The sequence below is a fragment of the Olea europaea genome, chromosome 6, assembly GCF_002742605.1.
Source record: "Olea europaea var. sylvestris chromosome 6, O_europaea_v1, whole genome shotgun sequence".
NCBI lineage: Eukaryota > Viridiplantae > Streptophyta > Magnoliopsida > Lamiales > Oleaceae > Olea > Olea europaea.
The window spans coordinates 17,139,275-17,156,203 of record NC_036242.1 but is presented as its reverse complement, the minus strand read 5'-3'; the positions used below and the strand labels follow the sequence as shown (position 1 = coordinate 17,156,203).

Genomic DNA, 16,929 nt, shown 5'->3' with positions numbered 1-16,929 from the left:
TTTCACTACGCCAGAGGGAAAATTCTTGATGAGAATTACTTTGAATTCAACGGGGAGTTTGGTTCAAAGATTGTGGAATGATAGGACAGAGAAATAGGATATTACATGGTTGCCTCCTGGTCAAGAATGTGATGTTTATGGGACGTGCGGGCCAATTGGGAGTTGTAATGCTCTGAGTTCACCTATTTGTTCTTGTCTGAGAGGGTTTGACCCAAAGAATTCCCAGGAATGGGGAAGAGGAAATTGGTCTGGCGGATGTGTGCGGAGGAAACCATTGCTCTGTGATCAACATAATAATACAAGTGATGGTGGCAAAGAAGACGGATTCTTGAGACTCCTGTATATGAAAGTGCCAGATTTTACTGAACGGGGACCATCTAGGACGGTTGAGGAATGTAGAAGTCTCTGCTCGATGAACTGTTCATGCATAGCCAATGCACACGACACAAATCTGGGTCGTATGTTCTGGAGCCGAGGACTGATTGACATTCAGCGATTTTCTAACGTTGGTGAAGATCTTTACATTCATCTAGCTTCTTCAGAACTAGGTACTTCGAGTTCTGTTGATAAATTGCCTTATAATGTTTATGAACTCGTTATTGATTAAGCTAAGTCATTTGATATTTGGGTTGTCCAGATGGGCACAAAGACAAAAAGCTGATTTACATATGTATATATGTATCTGTCAGTTAAAGATATTGATTTTCCTTGTGGAACCAGGAGCCAAAGGAAAAATTGATGCGAAGTTATATGAAGCTGGGCAAACATATCCATCAGATTCTGCCGGGATACTGATTAAAGATGATATGGATAAAATTAATCTTGAAGAGTTTCCATTATTCACGTTCGAGACACTTGCAAATGCCACAGACCGATTCCATGATGACAATATGTTTGTAAAGGGTGGTTTTGGTCCTGTTTATAAGGTAATTTTTTGTAACCAAGGGCGCTGATTACTGCATTTTATATAGTTCTCGTGCTGAAATTGCTGTTAATGTGAATGCAGGGTGAATTGGTACATGGAAAAGAAATTGCAGTTAAGAGGCTTCAGCAGCATCTGGACAAGGAATGGAAGAATTTACGAATGAAGTGGACGTGAGTCCTAGCTCCAACATCGAAATCTTGTAAAATTACTAGGATGTTGTGTCGAGAAAGGAGAGAAAATTCTCATTTATAAAAATGAAAATGAAAATGAAAAATATAGTCGTTACGGACTCCACACAATAGAGTCAAATATGGAGGCTTGTTGTGATGGATAACGGTCATATTTTTCATTTTAATGGGCAAACAATGAGAAACAAACGGGGGCTTAGATGAGTTTCTGTTTGGTTAGTTTAAATTTAACTCTGTTCTCCATCCTTTCAAAACATCTTCTACTATTAGTTTTTTTATAATTTGCTTTTATTCATGTATATTCTTCACATCATAGCAAAAGATTCTTGATTGGAAGAAATGTTTTAGTATCATTAAAGGTATTGGGCGAGGCCTTCTCTATCTTCATAGGGATTCTATATTGAAGATAATCCATAGAGATTTGAAACCGAGTCACGTATTGATGGATGACGACTATAATCTAAAGATTTCTGACTTTGGAATGGCAAGAATATTTGGAGGCAACCAAGATCAAGCCAACACTAGGAGAGTCGTAGGAACTTAGTAAGCAATTGTTGAATTGACGAAAGTATTCTTCCCCTTAAAAGCATGTTTGGTAAATAATACTGTGAACATTCCATTTGTTTTTAATATCGGCTGATTCAAACTTACATGAATTTATCATATGTTGCAGCGGATATATGGCGCTAGAATATGCAATTTGAAGGAAGATTTTTTGAAAAATCTGACGTCTATAGTTTTGGCATTTTGATGCTAGAAATCGTGAGTGGAAAAAAGAACAGCAACTTCTACAATCACAAATGTTCATTTAGCCTTTTTGGGTTGGTTAAGCCACTTGTAATATTCCCTATTTTTTTAATTGTGTTTTCAAACATTCCTCAGGATCTTATATATGAAAATTTGCATTAGGCATGGAAATTATGGAGTGAAGACAACGGTTTGACCATCATAGATCAAACAATATACAAAGCCGGATTCCAAGAAGAGATGGTGAGGTGCATTCACATTGCACTATTGTGCATACAAGAATTCTTTAATAAACGGCCTACAATTTCGACTGTTCTTGCAGGATGTAGTTATTCCCATAATATTGGATTGACCTTTTCTGGCTATCGGCCCTTGCATTGATGTCTATGTAGAAAAGATGCTTCTCAAAGTGGATGATGAACAAATCATCTTCATTTTGTTCAAAGACTTGCTAGCCAATGAGTCATCAATGGGAATTTATAGATTCATATTCACACTAAAGACGTGCCCTGAATTAGAAGGATTTGGGTGAATTCTTACTATAGCAAAATTATTTTTATTTAAATAAGTAACATATTTAAACAAATTTGAAAATAATAAACAAATTACAGAAGATATGTACATAAAGTAGCATTTAAGGATGAACAGAATATTTTCTAGTTTTAACCTACGTTAGCAAACTTCAAACGGAGAGTGAGTACGAAAGTAATCATGAGCCGAGTCACTAAAATATCTCATTTTTGCATCGTTTATGATAAAGACGGTAACAAGGCATAAAAAACTTAAAAATTTGAATTTTCTAATTGTTTGATTCGCAGTTAGTTGGACTAGTTAAATTTATTTGGAGGTTAGATCACCTCCCTTCCAAGTTTGTATTTTATCATGGTTGATTTATATAAACATTAAATATAATATTCCATTATGGTGATTGAATAACAAAAGTGAACAAGTTGGATGAAAAAAATATATATTTTCAAACTGCATTCGATGAACATTGAATTAGTCTTCTATAAAATGCAAGTAACCCCATCTCATTTTCATATATAATTGGACGATATGTTTTTCCTTATTTTCATAAATATTAAAAGTAACTTTGAGGGTTTTATTAAAGTAGTGTGAAAGAAGTCCCAAATCATCGTCCACCGAGCATTGTAAGAGTGGCATCGTTAATGGAGACTCCAATCCTAGATAAGGTGACATGAGAAATTTCCACTTCTCTACAAAAATCGGTTGCTCCAGCATAGGCAAATCGACAATTTCCCAACCTAGCATTGCAATTCGTTAGAGCATTAATATAAGCATTTGTGATCGATGTGTTGTCTAATTCATGTAAAGCTTCCACTTTCTTCGAAACTGCTTGATATCATGAGAACATAAAATGCGTCTTTGTAATAATTTTTGATGTTTGAATAACTGATTTATTCATAATGTTTGAATATACTGTTAGTTCCCAGATCCACTTCAAGTGGCTTTACGATGTTTTGACCTTTCCCACATGCGCACCATATATATATATGTAGTATTGACTAAAATAAACAATTGCAAAAGTGATGTACCTATTTGAGTAAGACGGAAGAAGTTGCCCCATAAAGTCAATGCCCAAAACATTGCTAATCATGGTCCAGGGTGCTTCATATCTTCCGTTTTTTTATAAACCATATGACCATCCTTGCCTTTACATAGTCCACTGACACAATGGTGTACCTATTTGAGTAAGATGGGAGAAGTTGCCCCATGAAGTCAATGCCCAAAACATCAAAAAGTTCAACTTTCAAAATGTTATTCATCAGCATCTCATGTCAATCTAAATATTACCGGTACATTGACTTCTATTATATGATCGCAAAAACTTCGAGCATCTTTAAATAGTGTTGGCCAATAGAAACCACATTGAAATTCCTTTGTACCTGCTTTAGTATGATCAAAACGACAACTTTAAGCTATTGCATGGACTCTCATACCAATACTGCGTTCCAGAGATGGATCTAGCAGAAGGAGCACAGTCCTGCCCCCAACCCAGGTGGTAAGAGAAAATAAATTGTGAAGATTATACGTAACCAGATTTTTTAAGTTGCCATTTCAAAAATTAGATTTGAAGTTCATTTATATAAAATTAGATATGAATTCAATATTAATAATAAAATTATAAAATTAAATTAATTTATATACCAAACCTACCTCCATCTACTTGACCCCACCAAATTGGCAGTGGTTGTGATGATTTGATGGTTGGGTGGTGGTAATTGTAATGTTGGTTGTGGTGGAGGTGGTTTCGTGGCTATAGTTGCGGTTGTGGAGGTGGTGTGGTGGTTTTGAAGGATGGGATTTGTAACCAATTATTTGGTTGATTGTGACCAATAAATTAGTTAATTTGATACCAATTATTGAGACTATAATCAATAAATTGAATATTTTGTGACCAATATGATCGATAACTTATGACTAATAAATAATATGTAACCTAAAAAATTGAAAAGTGATTTATAAAACTTGTGATTTGTGACCAATGAATAAGTTGCAACCGATAATTTTTTTGGATTTGTAACCATAAAATAATTTGTGACTTATAATATTTTTTATTCATGACCGAGAAATAAATCATGATCAATTAATTCGATAATTGGTGATCAAATAGTATGGAATTATGACCTTAATATATTTAATTAACAAATTCTCTATTTAATTAATAGAACATGTTGGGTTTTTGATACCCAATAAATCTCGGGTTATGATGTTAACGTGGGATAATATATTTCATAGACCTAGATTGATGAATGAAATAAGTACCAAACAACCAAATCTAAAGGCTCTACCCAGTTCAATTATGTTCCATTTTGGATGGCTTTAATCTTAGCCCGTTTAGCTTTTCTATTAGTCCAACTGAAAGCCTAACCTAGCCTACTTATAAGGTAAGAAAACATAGAGGAAATCCAACTACCCCCCTTTGAAGAGAAGAAATCGACCCCTCTGTCAAAAAACCATTTGATTAATTTGTATACTTTGTGGTCTCTTCATAGCTTACCTTTGCAGTGTTTTCTTCTTGCCTTTGTGACCACAAAATCATCACCATTTTCTTGTCCTTTTGTGGGTAAAATTGAAAAGAAACCAAGGTTAATATATTGGTTATGGATCAGAGCCGATTGGTTTGGTTGTTAGTAGAGAAAGATAACGTTAGACTGAACTCGAAAAAACATCAATTTAAAGGTCTTTGGAGAGAGCTTCTGCGACAATTGGTATTAGAGCTTTAAGATGGTGGTTTTGGCTTGTAAACATACTAGAAAACATCCAGAAAATCGATTGAAACTAAGCAAAAATTCGATTGAAGAAGCTATCCAGAAACTACCCAAAAATTGGATTTGTTTGCACAATTTTCGGACAATCTAGAAAGAGTTTGGAGAAACAGAGACCATCGGCATGACGTATAGATAGAAGCGCACTAGGGTGACCAGTGTGTGAGATTCTTCAACGGAGCATGAAGCCTACGAGCAGAGAGGTTGGGCGGCGTGTAAGGCGAATTTTGAGGTGATCCCTTTAGGTAGTTTTTTCCATGTAATCAGTTGGACCCTGCAGTGCTGTCGAATTTCAGTTTTGAAAAATATGGTGAATGTTGGAAAATTTAGCCCTTAGTCGTTCGGGTGTCGGGTGCCATTTTGTGTTGCTATGATTGTTGGAAGCTTTGAGATGAACTTTGGCGATCCTAAAGTGATAAATTCACATCTCTCATAATTTACGAACCTTCAGATGTGGTTCGCTTAGTATCGTGTTCTTTAAAATTATTCAAAACCCAAACTAATCTTACAAAATTAGAGCCCCAAAAAAAACTGATTTGAAGATCTTTGAAGAGAGCTTCTTCGACAATTGGTATTAGAACTTTAAGATGGTGGTTTTGGCTTTTAAACATACCAGAAAATGTCCAGAAAACAAGTTGAAATGAAGCAAAAATTCGGTCAAAGAAACTATCCAGAAATTGCCCAAAAATTGGATATGTTTGTGCAATTTTCGAACGATCCAGAAAGAATTTGGAGAAACGGAGACCATCGGCGTGACGTGCAGATAGAGATGTACCAAGTGACCCGTGTGTGAGATTCTCCGATGGTGCATGAAGCGCACGAGCAGAGAAGTTGTGCGGCACGTAAGGCTGAATCTTAAGGTGGCTCCTTTAGATAATTTTTTCCAGGTAATGAGGTAGACATTGCAGTGCTGTCGGATTTCAGTTTTAAAAAATACGGTGAAAGTTGGATGATTTTGCCCTTGGTCGTTCGGGTGCTGGGTGCCATTTTATGTTGCTATAATTGTTGGAAGCTTTGGGATGAACAGTGGCGATCCTAAGATGATAAATTCGCATCTCTCATAATTTACGGACCTACAGATGTGGTTCCCTTAATATTGTGTTCTTTAAAATTATTCAAAACCCAAACTAATCTTACAAAAATATTGTGTAGGGTAATTATTTATTTTTCACGTTAGAAGTTATTGTGTTGGATGACGTTAGGTTTGAAGTTACCGTGAAGGGGTAACGATTCCCTGTTGTTAGACCTAGGAATTATTTTCCTTAAATTCATTGTGAATTTGTTGTCAACCTTGTCTACTCTATTAGAATTGCATGTGACCTTAGAAAAATTTATTTGACTATCTTTGTGAATTATGTCTATACTTTACTTGTGGTCATTATTTGGTATTGATGGCATGCGTAGGTCTAAGGTAAGTGCGAAAAATAAAATATGTTTTAACTTTGGTAAAATTGGAAAAGGAAAGATAAGGAGAGAGGTGGAGCGAATGTTGTCATTGGATCATGATGACCCTAGCAAAGTTTATTGAGTAAATCACTCTACTGCATGTGCATCTATGTGTGATCATTTTCTGCATGTGTGTGATTGTCTAATTTTTTGTTGCATAATCTTGTGCTGCATTTCAATGTGTTTAATATGCGTATTTGCTTGAATTTGAGGTAATATGATTACTTGGTGTAATGTTGGCATGCATAGTGGGTTAGGATGCATTAACAGTAAGTTGTGTGTCTTTTGGTGAGGTGGAGCATAGATGCCTAAGGTTACATTGTAATTTGTACCGGGGATATGGAGTGTGACATTTGGATCACGAGTAGTGAGGTGATTAAATGTCTTGAATCATCTATTTGTAAAGAGACCCTGATCAGGTGGAGTGTGTGAGAGGCACATCTATCACATCTATTAGGTAGAGACCTATTATCCACTTAGGTCGGAAGAAGTGATGTGGTGATAGAGAATTATCCCGAGAACTTAGGATCTATTGTGACTTACAAGTTAGACATGAGTTATGTGATCAGTCTAGTGAGTATGGTGGGCAATGAGAGGAGATATATATTCTCGAGGTATGAGCAATATAGAATAAGATAGGATAAGTCTAGTGAGATTTTTTTTTATGGATCATTTATGCATTTGTTGCATATATCTTGGCTGTTTGTTGATGAACTTAGTGTTAATCTATAGTTATGTGTCAACGTGTTTTTAAAAGCATCTATACGTGTTATCCTATATTATATCTTCTTTACATGTTTAATTGTTCTTGATGGATTTGTGTGATTATTTGCTTCTACTTGGATATTTTTACCTTAACCCTGGTGAGTATATGGAGCATGTATAGTATGTATTTCTGGTAGGAAACATGAGATAAGGTCTGTGATCCAATTTAATTGGTTACCTTGATTATGCAAGTATAAGCTCTGTGTTTTGATTGCTTGCAGATTTATTGAGCATTAAGGTGGAGATTTGTTGGATTTTTTATACCCAATAAATCTTGAGCTATGATGTTAACGTGGGACAATATATTTCATAGGCCAAGGCTGATGAATGAAATAAGTACCAACAACCAATTCCAAAGGCTCTACCCGTCCAATTGTATTCCCTCTTGGGTGGCTTGAATCTTGGATCGTTTAACTTTCCTATTGGTCCAACCAAAAGCCTATCCTAGCCTACTTATAAGGCAACAACCCTAGATATTTTCTAGTGTGTGATTTGTGAGAAAACATAAAGGAAATTCGGCTGCCCCCTTTGTGTCCAAAATCAGTTGATTACTTTGTGTACTTTGTGGTCTCTTTATAGCCTACCTTTGCGAAGTTTTCTTCTTGCCTTTGTGGCCAAAAATTATCATCATTTTCTTGTCCTTTGTGGGTAAAATTGAAAAGCAACCGAGGTGAATATATTGGTTGTAGATTGGAGTAGGTTGGTTTGGTTGTTAGTAGAGAAAGGTAAATCTCTAAAGTATGCAATTAATAAAAAACTAGGGCTTCTACGTATGAATAAAGAATGTTAGGACTCTTGATTCCATTATGGTTATTCTCTTTAATTCCTCCTCTCCAGACTCATTCGTAAGGTTGTATTTTGTCTAATTCACTAGCTTAATCAGTTTATGTTTCTCAAGTTTAAACAATAATATCTAGTCAAGTCAGCTAACTATATCTCTATGTAAAACTGAATGAGCCTCAACTAATTGTATTCAATCACCTAATTATTCAATAATTGACCGCGACAATAATGTAAGTGTATCTCTGCCTTTTATCCAATTAATAGATTTTATTACGTGATTTAAATTTCTAACTTAGCTCTTGATTCTTTAAAAATTTACAAATTAATGAATTAGTGATCAAGTAATTGAAAACATTAAAAATATAAGTAAAATCAACACATAAGACAATTAAATACAAAACTCTTGAAGGTTGAAATTAAAAACCCATAGCTAGATTATGTTGTTCATCCCAATTATGGTTTTAGTCAAACATGATGTGGAAAGTGATTAGTATGTTTCATTCATCATATTAATGCTACTTAATCATGATATTTCGTTTTATTCTTAGAGTTTCAATTGATATGTGTTTTTGTGTTGTCTAATAGGTTAGGTAAATTAATTTTGATACTTTAAAACTTGGAGAAAATAGGAGAAAAGAGCGATTTTGACATGAACAAAGGGAAAGTGACGTTGATTTGTTGAAACTTGATGATTGGAGGGTAAATTGAAAGAAAAATTTGAATAATGACAAAAAATGGTAAAATCTAAAGTTTGAGGACTCAATTACAACTTTTTAGTAGTTGATATGAACCAAAAATGATAATTGAAGAGTGTTAGGAGTCAAGAGGATGCAATTTAAATTCAAAAATGAGTGAAATATATATATATATATACCGCACAAGTATGTTCTAGATTTTTAGGAGAGATTGAGACTAATTTTTGATATAGTAAAAGTCTGAATTGGAAAAGGCTATTTAAAGTAAATTTGTATCCCTTTGAGTTATCTTTTCAATGCACTTTAAATTATCTCAATCAGATGTCGAGAGAAAAAAATTTATGATAAAATTATTGAAAGCTGTGTAGTACAACCGAAGATGACATGAGTGCCTAGGTGCTGCATTATTGATTTTTCCTGAAAGTCAGCGCCTAGGTGCCACACTACATACAATTAGGGTTTTTCAAGTTTAATTTCATTTTAAAGCCCAATTTTAATCCAACTCTTCCAAGGGCTTCAAGAAGGCATAAATACCAATCTGAAAGAGGCTTTTTATGAATAATTCAACCTGGAAAGAAGGAAAAAAAATTAATCAAGAAGGGAAATTAATTCAAGTTTCAAAAGAGTTTTTATGTTATTAGTCATGATAGAATTCTATCTTCTACCATTAACTAAATTCATCATCTAGGGTTTGATCTAACCTAAACTTGAGTATATAGTTTGATTTACTTTAGTTATTTCAATGAGATTTTCCAATTCCGTTTATGTGTATTATTGGTTTAATGCTTTCAGTTAATTGGTCACTAATTGAATGATTTAATGCTAGTTAATCTTAACACTCAAGAGAAGGAAATTTATTCATGATATTAGAATAACATAACCTAAAAAATTATAGTTTCAAGAAAAAGTATAATACCTTTGAAGCATGTTCCACTTAAGAACCACAAACTCGATAATTTCTAGATTTTAATTCAGAATTAAGCTATTGGAATTGAAATATGGGATTAATTTTTACTTGGTGCTCAAGAAAAGAGTAAAATTACATTAGGATTCTCGAACTACTACCCATTGATCCTGAACCTAAATGCACTTTCCATTATCTAAGGGGCTAACAAAGGAACGAAAATGAAACAATGGTAGAGCAGGAAGCACAAGCAGTTAATGAACAATGGGCTATAAGGGATTATGTCAGACCAATTGACAATGACAACTACTATGGGATTGCACGCCAGGTAGTGGCTACAAATAACTTCGAACTAAAGCCAGGATTAATATATATGGTGCAACAAAATCATTTTTGAAGAACTTCATCAGATGATCCAAAAGCTCATCTTGGTTATTTTCTTGAGATTTCCAATACCGTGAAGATGAATGGTGTTTACTGAAGATGCCATCAGACCTCATCTATTTTTCCTTTCCATGAGGGATAAAGCTAAAGCATGGTTTCAATCATTGCCAAATGGATCCATCACAACTTAGGAGGGTTTAGCTAAAAAATTCCTCACAGTTTTTTCTCCCTTCCCAGACGGCTCAATTACGGAGTGAAATTGGCTAAACAAGAAAACTTAGAACCATTCTATAAAACTTGGGAGAGATTCAAAGATCTACTTAGCAGATACTATTAGCATGGTTATCAAACTGCATGCAAACTGAAATATTCTACAATGGGTTGAATGGTCTGATAAGGACAGTAGTTGATGCTGTAATAGAAGGTACTTTGATGTCCAAGATAGTAGATGTTCTTTGCTTCTTGCTGGATGATATAGCGACCAACAGCTACCAATGACCAAGTGAGCATTCAAGTGCAAAGAAAGTTACTTGCCAATAATAGAATCGCCACACTCTATATAAATAGAGTATAGAAATCTATATTCTTTAGATCACTTCTAAAAAAAAGGAAATACAAACAACTAAAAATAATATGAGGGATAGGAGTATCCCATTACAACCTTTATAGCTCAGATGCCTTTACTCACAAATCATATGGCTGCATTAACTTCATAGGGGACTAAGCAGAAAGTAGATTCCATTATGGATGTTTCTACTCTATACCAAGAGACTGAGATGGAGAATGATCAAGTTCAATTTGTGAATGGCCGGAACTTCGACCAAAGAGGAAATTACTCAACAAATAACTATCATCCAAGATTGAAAAGCCATGAGAATTTATCCTATGGTGTCACTAGGAATGTGCTACAACCTCGACTTGGGTTCAATAATCAGGCTTCTAAAGGAAAGCTATCACTAGAGGATAATTTAGGAACTTCAATTTCAGAGACTAGTGCAAGGTTCAACAAGGACGAGCCAAGACTCAACAACATCGAAATTCACATGATCAACGTGGGGACCACAGTAAAGAATCTAGAGGTACAATTGGTCAATTAGTAGCTGCAATAAATTCTCAACACTGAGGTCAAACCAAGAGAGCACAGCAATGCCATCACATTGAAGAGTGGTAAAAAGATTGAAGAGAGCAAGCCTACAGAGACTATGGGTCCTACACTTGCTTCAAATCATGTTGAAGAGCAAAAAATTGAGGTAGAGGCAACAGAGAGTAAATATCGGCCTAACTTAATCTTATTCCAGATTTCCTTCCATTTTGAAGCCCTCATTCAATGAGCATTCTCAATATTATGCCTTGAAGAGGACTCGAACCTCCACGCTCTTTAGCACGAGATTTTGAGTCTCGCGTGTCTACCATTTCACCACCAAGGCATCTTGAAAGTGAATCCTATTCCATGAATATGATATCTATCTAGTGTGATGTATGGAATATATGACAAGGGTGGAGTATTTCTATTGATCGGCCCGAGTTGGACATCCAATTGCTTCGATTTGAATTATCCGGAGAATGCCTTATGTATATATGTATATATCAAAAATTCTTGGAAGTCTTTAAGAATATTTGCATCAATATTCCTTTTACTAATCCTTTGGTACAAAAGCCAAATTATGCCAAATTTATTAACGAAGTGATGACAAATAAAAGAAAGTTGGTGGAATTTGAGACATTCAATATGACAAAAGAATATAGTACCATTCTCCAGAAGAAGCTCCCTCAGAAACTAAAAGATTCGTGGAGCTTCATTATTCTATACACAATTGGCAGCTCTACTTTTGATAAGGCATTATGTGACTTGGGAGATATCATCAATTTGATGCCACTATCTATATTCAAGAAGTTGGGCCTTGGAGAAATGAAACCAATAAAAATCACTTCGTAACTAGCTGATAGGTCCATTACATACCCTGAGAAAATCATTGAAGATGTGTTGGTTAAAGTTGATATTTTGATCTTTCTGGCGGATTTTGTGGTTTTGGATACGGAAGAAGATCGACAATAATCATTAATTCTTAGTTGGCCTTTTCATGGCAACTGGGAGAGCTTTGATTGATGTCCAAGGAAAATTGACGCTAGAGGTTATTGAAGATTTAGTCATGTTCAACATTTATAATTGGTTTAGGTTGGAGCCTTAACTGTTAATCGACCCAACCCATCATGTTAGTGGTTTTATATCAACCAATTAGAATCTATTTGCTAGGCCAAACTGACTCGAATATGTTCTTTTCAATCGATTTTTCGATTTTATGCCCAGGCCTACTCACTCTCCATTTGAAGTATGCTAGTACAATTTAAAACTAGTCATGGAAATATTCTATTCATCCCAGTGTAATGAAAATTGGACTGGACCGACCGGTTCAACCAGAAAACCCAAGAATCGGGCCGAAATTCAAGTTCGGTCATGGAGTAAAAGCTGGATAAAATGAAACCAGCACAAAATCCGGTGAACTATCTTGTTCAACTGGAACCGAGAAACCAATATGTTTTTTTAGGTGCTGAAGTTGATATTTTGTAAAAAGAAAAAAGGGGTGAGGCACATAACAAAGCTTCACTGCTATGTCTCTGGTCGACCAATGGTTATCAGAGTCCTCTCCATCTCTATGGTGAAGTCTTTGTATTCCATTTCAGTCAAAATATTCAAAACCCAAACTAATCTTACAAAGAAATGAAAATATATATTATACAAATGAAGTAGCAAATGGGAAATCCACCAAAACTATACAGAAATCGATGGATGAGAGAGAGTCTCAGCCTCCGCTGTAGGAAAACTGAGAGGAAATCGCATTGTACAATTGGAATGAAATGAAACTAACATAGCCCTAGATTAAATGGAAGATGGCAGGATTTAGATTTTAAAATATGTGCTCTTTTGCATCTTAAAGTAATATTTTTGGTCCATTTAATTCTCACTTTAATTATATATTATATGGATTATTTAATGAACTTTAGAATTAAAACACTAATAGAAAATTTTAATTATATAAATTATTCAATTATTTTAATTATCATCTCGACCTCACTTCAATCTAGATTCAACTGTTTGACCCATGACCCTTTAACTTTATCAAGTCAATGGTTGTGCTGGCTTTCAAAACATTGATTCATCATTAAACTTTGAATTTAAAATATGGAATTTTTAGGACATTTTTTAATGGTGAGACCATATGTTATTGTACATTTATGAGTCTAGCTTTATCATAATTTTTCGGTTCATAAATGGAGTTATATTTTCTGTGAAATGCATTTTTGCATAAGATTGCTGGAACTATCTAATCTCAAAAAAGGCTGAAGTAGTCTGTGTTTTGAACTTATTTTAAAGAGTAGTGTTGGGTGTACATGCCTAACACTTAGAAGGGTCTTATCGATCCCTCACAAGGGTGGGGTCGATTTTTTTTTTTTTTCATTTTTTATGGCATCGAGGCCCCCCATGTGAGTGGTCGGTAAGACCCCTATAAAACAAAGCCCTGTACACAGGGCATTGTTCTATTTTAAACCTTTAGGGTTAATAAAAAATTTTGTGGCTTATTCAACTCATAGGAGACACATTGAGGACTCTCCAAGATGACCAATGAGTGACATTTTATAGTCTATGAAAGTAGGCTGCCTGCACCTTTTTTCCCCAGATTTAGATCCTGTTTGAGATGAGAATTAGGGACTCTAATCGTCGGAACAAGAGCTTGAGAAATATAAAGTATTTTAGGTCTAATTTCTAAATATATAACCCTCTCAACAATATTATTTATGCACCGAATTTTGTAGGGTATTAAATTTCAACATTTCTCACTATGAGATTTGAACTTGATTTTCCTTTTTTGAAAGCCAAACATTATTGTTTTATGAAACTAATCAAGCATGAACATATATACAACGTATCTTTTATATGTTTTTTTTGTTACAAACATGATTTAAATGATTTAAGATATTAAAAAAGGATGAATAAGAGATCGATCCTTGATTACTAATGCACAGCAATTGACTTTCTTCTGCCAATTCAAAGGTATGTAAAAAAATAAATTTGATCTTGTGTATTAGACTTTATAGTATTGTGCATAGCATGATCAAATTTATTAGCCAAAGTTTATTTTTGAAAATGTTTAATTAAGAATTTGTCTTGCATGTTAGCTATCCTATTTAAATTTTATTTTTTTATTTTTGGTTAAAGGAGGGCGGTACCTTCGAGATTTTATTAATATACCCTCACTTGTGGCGGAGGAATACCGTGGTTACATGTGAAAATGCAAAAAGAAGTAAATGAGGAAGTATCCCTTACAATGGGAATGAATGCTAAAAGCAAAATAAATGTAAAGTTATAAAAGAGGAAGTTCCGCTTCCCTTACAATAAGAAATTATGCAATTAAATACAAAAGAAAGAATAATATAAGAATAAAATTAAACTTATAAATCATGTTATAATGTTGGGCAGTCCATGTTTATCTATCTGTACGAGTGCCCTAATTTGTCGTGGTAGGTCAGATGGTCAGTATACCGGATATTGTCGGTGATTCCATCGTTCTATAGTAAGAGCACCTACAACCTGGTTTCCCTCTCTGAAGATGTGGAAAACTATATCTCTATCAAAGGAGTGTTTTCTGTAATCTTTCTCAGTATGCCCTAAATAGCCCATGGTCCTCCACCTTTGATGATACAATGAATGGCTACATTAGAGTCTACCTCAACCCAAATGTTTGAAAATCCAAACCCTTTTGCTAGTAATATCCCATCAAGAATAGCTTTGAGTTCTACTTCTAATATCATACACTATCCATATGATGTTGAGAATGCCTTTATGAATTTCCGTCGTAGTCTCTTATAATGCCTCCCCCGCTCGCGAAGCCATCTCTAATGCATCTATCAGTATTGATCTTGACAAATCCGACCGATGGAGTACGCTGCCACACCATAATAGGGAGAAGAGATAGAGGGAGGGTCATAGTAATCCCAAAGAGTGGAGCAAGCTATATATCATAATGCCAATTTAATGGTCGAAATAATCCTCCATTGTGAAGGAGTGAGATCATACAGTATACCATCCTAATGATTCTTCTTGATCTCATGCAAACATCACTATGATTTGCTTCATATCTTTCGGTCCATAGAAACCATAAAACTAGAAGAGGAATAATGATGCGAATGCGTCCTCTCCCAACAAACTGACCAGAATATCACCATCTCAAAAATCTTTGTCCGACGCTATCACCCGTAATCATAGAAATCTGAAATACATTCCAAAAAATATTGCCAGACTTTATTTGATATATCACTACCAGTAATGAGTGATGGTCTCAATCTCCGAACAGCATTGACACCGAGAAGCCAGCTGACTACCAATCATCTTCTGAATTCTGTCATAATCTCCAACAGAAGAACGATACTGTGGTAGGTATGATAAGGCTCCAAAGTAGGTGAAATGAATCCTACATTGGTCTGCTAGAACGGATCAACTGTCATGCTGATTTGGTGGTAAATCTACTACCTGATATAGCTTTCCAAAAAATGCGATCTGGGGCATCAACACATAATGGAATGTTTGCAATCTGCTCTACCATAATTGGTAGAATAGCCTGTAATAATCATTCAAAGTCCCATCCATCGTCATTGAAGAAATTCTGCACCTTTACAAATGTGTGCTGCCTGTTTGGGAAGATGGACGCCAAAGAAGTATCTCCCATCCAACAATCATGCCAAAAAATCTAACTTATCCCAAGGTGCCATGCAATATGTGGGTCGGCGCGTTGTCCAAATCTCTTCCGTACATGAGAGGCTGAATTAGGAACAGCTGCAAGTGATGGATGTGTCCATTTACAGTATTTGCCTAAAAAAAATTGAGTCCAAGGGAAACTTTGTGACCTGAATGGCCACCAAAGCTTCATGGAGAATGTGTCTACTGTATATTGTAGTCTTCTAAAGCCCAATCTACCCTCGTCATTTGTGATGCAAATCACTTTCCAACTCCACCAATGTAACCGCTGTTCCTGATCCTTAGAATTCTATAAAAATCTAGCTAATATACTCTCCAACTTTTTCAGTACGACTTTGTGAGGTCGCAGAATCTGAAAAAGGTACAGTGGTAAGGAGGATAGAACTGATCTTAGCAAAGTGATTCTACCACCATACGAAAGTATTCTTGAATCCCATCCTGAAATCCTACTCCTGATCTTCATGATGAGATCATCATAAAGAATGCTTCTCTTAGCCCCTTTAAACAAAAGGAACTTCTAAATATATGAATGGTAGTTGTTGATGAGAAAACTCTATTAATATTACTAGTCTCCGTATCTGAATATTCAATGCCCTTCTGGGCAATATAAGGTCACTCTTATCTCTATTTACCAATTGGCTAGAGACCCATTCATAGTACTCCAAATAGTCGATGATCCTTCTAATAGACGTTTTCTAACCATTGGCAAATATAATTATATCATCAGCAAAAGCAAGATGAGAGACAAGAGTATTACCACAGTAGCGATATTGCATACTAGGGTATGCATGAAACCTTTGAGTAAGCAGACGAGAGAAATAATCCGTAGCAATAATGAATAAGGAGGGAGAGATAGGGTCTCCCTACCTGAGTCCACGTGAAGCACTGAAAAATGACATTCCAAGATACACCATTTGATCCTGTGTATCTACAACTGATTAAAACCAAATGCTTCTAGAATAGCATAAATAAAATCCCAATCCATACGATCATATGATTTAGCCATATCAAGCTTTAGCATAGTATTTCCTCCATGTACTCTATTATCCA

General features: G+C 35.1%; 1 pseudogene; it reads left to right on the top strand.

Moving 5' to 3' along the window:
* The first annotated feature begins 1,313 nt into the window (after positions 1 to 1,313).
* LOC111395228 lies at positions 1,314 to 2,392 on the top strand (annotated as a pseudogene).
* Positions 2,393 to 16,929: the final 14,537 nt, after the last annotated feature.